This window comes from Ranitomeya imitator, chromosome 5 (assembly GCF_032444005.1).
Source record: "Ranitomeya imitator isolate aRanImi1 chromosome 5, aRanImi1.pri, whole genome shotgun sequence".
NCBI lineage: Eukaryota > Metazoa > Chordata > Amphibia > Anura > Dendrobatidae > Ranitomeya > Ranitomeya imitator.
Window position 1 is genome coordinate 703,637,513 of NC_091286.1, and position 5,734 is coordinate 703,643,246.

General features: G+C 42.0%; 1 protein-coding gene across 5 annotated transcripts in view; it reads right to left on the reverse strand.

Annotated features, from left to right (window-relative positions):
- AGBL5 (AGBL carboxypeptidase 5) overlaps positions 1–5,305 on the reverse strand; it is a 98,964-nt gene extending 93,659 nt beyond the window's left edge. For 2 of the 5 annotated variants that reach the window (XM_069728561.1, XM_069728558.1), the window contains exon 1: positions 5,223–5,304. The gene's annotated coding sequence lies outside the window, so the exon portion shown is untranslated. Of the gene's footprint in view, positions 1–5,212 lie in introns of all 5 variants that reach the window. The other 3 variants (XM_069728559.1, XM_069728560.1, XM_069728562.1) reach the window with 3 other exon arrangements.
- Between the last annotated feature and the right edge of the window lie 429 nt (positions 5,306–5,734).

A 5,734-nucleotide genomic window follows, 5' to 3' on the forward strand; every position in this document is an offset into this window, starting at 1 on the left:
CAGCCTCAGTATACACCGTGTATATAGCAGTCACCTCAGTATACAGTGGTATATATAGCAGTCACCTCAGTATACAGTGTATATAGCAGTCACCTCAGTATACAGTGTATAGCAGTCACCTCAGTATACCGATGTATATAGCAGTCACCTCAGTATACACCGTGTATAATAGCAGTCACCTCAGTATACAGTGTATCCCCCCATTATAGCAGTCACCTCAGTATACAGTGTATATAGCAGTCACCTCAGTATACAGTGTATATAGCAGTCACCTCAGTATACAGTGTATATAGCAGTCACCTCAGTATACAGTGTATATAGCAGTCACCTCAGTATACAGTGTATATAGCAGTCACCTCAGTATACACGTGTATATAGCAGTCACCTCAGTATACAGTGTATATAGCAGTCACCTCAGTATACAGTGTATATAGCAGTCACCTCAGTATACAGTGTATATAGCAGTCACCTCAGTATACAGTGTATATAGCAGTCACCTCAGTATACAGTGTATATAGCAGTCACCTCAGTATACAGTGTATATAGCAGTCACCTCAGTATACCGTGTATATAGCAGTCACCTCAGTATACAGTGTATATAGCAGTCACCTCAGTATACAGTGTATATAGCAGTCACCTCAGTATACAGTGTATATAGCAGTCACCTCAGTATACAGTGTATATAGCAGTCACCTCAGTATACAGTGTATATAGCAGTCACCTCAGTATACAGTGTATATAGCAGTCACCTCAGTATACAGTGTATATAGCAGTCACCTCAGTATACAGTGTATATAGCAGTCACCTCAGTATACCGTGTATATAGCAGTCACCTCAGTATACAGTGTATATAGCAGTCACCTCAGTATACAGTGTATATAGCAGTCACCTCAGTATACAGTGTATATAGCAGTCACCTCAGTATACAGTGTATATAGCAGTCACCTCAGTATACAGTGTATATAGCAGTCACCTCAGTATACAGTGTATATAGCAGTCACCTCAGTATACAGTGTATATAGCAGTCACCTCAGTATACAGTGTATATAGCAGTCACCTCAGTATACAGTGTATATAGCAGTCACCTCAGTATACAGTGTATATAGCAGTCACCTCAGTATACAGTGTATATAGCAGTCACCTCAGTATACAGTGTATATAGCAGTCACCTCAGTATACAGTGTATATAGCAGTCACCTCAGTATACAGTGTATATAGCAGTCACCTCAGTATACAGTGTATATAGCAGTCACCTCAGTATACAGTGTATATAGCAGTCACCTCAGTATACAGTGTATATAGCAGTCACCTCAGTATACAGTGTATATAGCAGTCACCTCAGTATACAGTGTATATAGCAGTCACCTCAGTATACACGTGTATAGCAGTCACCTCAGTATACCGTGTATATAGCAGTCACCTCAGTATACAGTGTATATAGCAGTCACCTCAGTATACAGTGTATATAGCAGTCACCTCAGTATACAGTGTATATAGCAGTCACCTCAGTATACAGTGTATATAGCAGTCACCTCAGTATACAGTGTATATAGCAGTCACCTCAGTATACAGTGTATATAGCAGTCACCTCAGTATACAGTGTATATAGCAGTCACCTCAGTATACAGTGTATATAGCAGTCACCTCAGTATACAGTGTATATATAGCAGTCACCTCAGTATACAGTGTATATAGCAGTCACCTCAGTATACAGTGTATATAGCAGTCACCTCAGTATACAGTGTATATAGCAGTCACCTCAGTATACAGTGTATATAGCAGTCACCTCAGTATACAGTGTATATAGCAGTCACCTCAGTATACAGTGTATATAGCAGTCACCTCAGTATACAGTGTATATAGCAGTCACCTCAGTATACAGTGTATATAGCAGTCACCTCAGTATACACCGTGTATATAGCAGTCACCTCAGTATACCGTGTATATAGCAGTCACCTCAGTATACAGTGTATATAGCAGTCACCTCAGTATACAGTGTATATAGCAGTCACCTCAGTATACAGTGTATATATAGCAGTCACCTCAGTATACAGTGTATATAGCAGTCACCTCAGTATACAGTGTATATAGCAGTCACCTCAGTATACAGTGTATATAGCAGTCACCTCAGTATACACCGTGTATATAGCAGTCACCTCAGTATACAGTGTATATAGCAGTCACCTCAGTATACACGTGTATATAGCAGTCACCTCAGTATACAGTGTATATAGCAGTCACCTCAGTATACAGTGTATATAGCAGTCACCTCAGTATACAGTGTATATAGCAGTCACCTCAGTATACAGTGTATATAGCAGTCACCTCAGTATACCGTGTATATAGCAGTCACCTCAGTATACAGTGTATATATAGCAGTCACCTCAGTATACAGTGTATATAGCAGTCACCTCAGTATACAGTGTATATAGCAGTCACCTCAGTATACAGTGTATATATAGCAGTCACCTCAGTATACACCGTGTATATAGCAGTCACCTCAGTATACAGTGTATATATAGCAGTCACCTCAGTATACAGTGTATATATAGCAGTCACCTCAGTATACCGTGTATATAGCAGTCACCTCAGTATACACCGTGTATATAGCAGTCACCTCAGTATACAGTGTATATAGCAGTCACCTCAGTATACAGTGTATATAGCAGTCACCTCAGTATACAGTGTATATAGCAGTCACCTCAGTATACAGTGTATATAGCAGTCACCTCAGTATACACGTGTATATAGCAGTCACCTCAGTATACCGTGTATATAGCAGTCACCTCAGTATACCGTGTATATAGCAGTCACCTCAGTATACCGTGTATATAGCAGTCACCTCAGTATACAGCGTATATATAGCAGTCACCTCAGTATACACCGTGTAAATAGCAGTCACCTCAGTATACAGTGTATATATAGCAGTCACCTCAGTATACAGTGTATATATAGCAGTCACCTCAGTATACACCGTGTATATAGCAGTCACCTCAGTATACAGTGTATATAGCAGTCACCTCAGTATACAGTGTATATATAGCAGTCACCTCAGTATACAGTGTATATAGCAGTCACCTCAGTATACAGTGTATATATCTTAGCAGTCACCTCAGTATACCGTGTATATAGCAGTCACCTCAGTATACACGTGTATATAGCAGTCACCTCAGTATACAGTGTATATAGCAGTCACCTCAGTATACCGTGTATATAGCAGTCACCTCAGTATACAGTGTATATAGCAGTCACCTCAGTATACAGTGTATATAGCAGTCACCTCAGTATACCGTGTATATAGCAGTCACCTCAGTATACAGTGTATATAGCAGTCACCTCAGTATACAGTGTATATAGCAGTCACCTCAGTATACCGTGTATATAGCAGTCACCTCAGTATACAGTGTATATAGCAGTCACCTCAGTATACAGTGTATATAGCAGTCACCTCAGTATACACCGTGTATATAGCAGTCACCTCAGTATACAGTGTATATATAGCAGTCACCTCAGTATACAGTGTATATATAGCAGTCACCTCAGTATACAGTGTATATAGCAGTCACCTCAGTATACAGTGTATATAGCAGTCACCTCAGTATACAGTGTATATAGCAGTCACCTCAGTATACACCGTATATATAGCAGTCACCTCAGTATACCGTGTATATAGCAGTCACCTCAGTATACCGTGTATATAGCAGTCACCTCAGTATACCGTGTATATAGCAGTCACCTCAGTATACAGTGTATATAGCAGTCACCTCAGTATACCGTGTATATAGCAGTCACCTCAGTATACAGTGTATATAGCAGTCACCTCAGTATACAGTGTATATAGCAGTCACCTCAGTATACAGTGTATATAGCAGTCACCTCAGTATACAGTGTATATAGCAGTCACCTCAGTATACCGTGTATATAGCAGTCACCTCAGTATACAGTGTATATAGCAGTCACCTCAGTATACCGTGTATATAGCAGTCACCTCAGTATACCGTGTATATAGCAGTCACCTCAGTATACACCGTGTATATAGCAGTCACCTCAGTATACAGTGTATATAGCAGTCACCTCAGTATACACCGTGTATATAGCAGTCACCTCAGTATACAGTGTATATAGCAGTCACCTCAGTATACCGTGTATATAGCAGTCACCTCAGTATACACCGTGTATATAGCAGTCACCTCAGTATACAGTATATATAGCAGTCACCTCAGTATACAGTGTATATAGCAGTCACCTCAGTATACAGTGTATATAGCAGTCACCTCAGTATACAGTGTATATAGCAGTCACCTCAGTATACAGTGTATATAGCAGTCACCTCAGTATACAGTGTATATAGCAGTCACCTCAGTATACAGTGTATATAGCAGTCACCTCAGTATACAGTGTATATAGCAGTCACCTCAGTATACAGTGTATATAGCAGTCACCTCAGTATACAGTGTATATAGCAGTCACCTCAGTATACAGTGTATATAGCAGTCACCTCAGTATACACCGTGTATATAGCAGTCACCTCAGTATACAGTGTATATAGCAGTCACCTCAGTACACCGTGTATATAGCAGTCACCTCAGTATACCGTGTATATAGCAGTCACCTCAGTATACCGTGTATATAGCAGTCACCTCAGTATACCGTGTATATAGCAGTCACCTCAGTATACAGTATATATAGCAGTCACCTCAGTATACAGTGTATATAGCAGTCACCTCAGTATACACCGTGTATATATAGCAGTCACCTCAGTATACAGTGTATATAGCAGTCACCTCAGTATACAGTATATATAGCAGTCACCTCAGTATACAGTGTATATAGCAGTCACCTCAGTATACAGTGTATATAGCAGTCACCTCAGTATACACCGTGTATATATAGCAGTCACCTCAGTATACAGTGTATATAGCAGTCACCTCAGTACACCGTGTATATAGCAGTCACCTCAGTATACACCGTGTATATATAGCAGTCACCTCAGTATACAGTGTATATAGCAGTCACCTCAGTATACAGTATATATAGCAGTCACCTCAGTATACCGTGTATATAGCAGTCACCTCAGTATACCGTGTATATAGCAGTCACCTCAGTATACCGTGTATATAGCAGTCACCTCAGTATACAGTATATATAGCAGTCACCTCAGTATACCGTGTATATAGCAGTCACCTCAGTATACAGTATATATAGCAGTCACCTCAGTATACCGTGTATATTCGCGGCTCCGGTCTCCGGTGACAGTTCAGCTCCGTAACCCAAACAAACCCCCTCTCCGGCTCTCCGGGGAGCTGGTAACAAGCCGCGCTCTGATTGGCTATCACAAACGTCTGTGAGTATAAAGGGTTTTTATTCGCTGTCAACTTCTGCGTTCCACGCCTCGCTGTGAGATCAGGGCGGGGACACGAGTCTCGTTTCCATGGACACTGAGGCAGAGAAATGACTCTCAGTGTGAGGGCGGAGCTTGGGGAAATCACTGTTCAAGATGACGGCAACTGCCGCATGGCGGAGGAGAGTGCGGGGAGGAGGAGGAGAGTGCGGGGAGGAGGAGGAGAGTGCGGGGAGGTGGAGGAGAGTGCGGGGAGGAGGAGGAGAGTGCGGGGAGGAGGAGGAGAGTGCGGGGAGGAGGAGGAGAGTGCGGGGAGGAGGAGGAGAGTGCGGGGAGGAGGAGGAGAGTGCGGGGAGGAGGAGAGTGCGGGGAGGAGGAGGAGAGTGCGGGGAG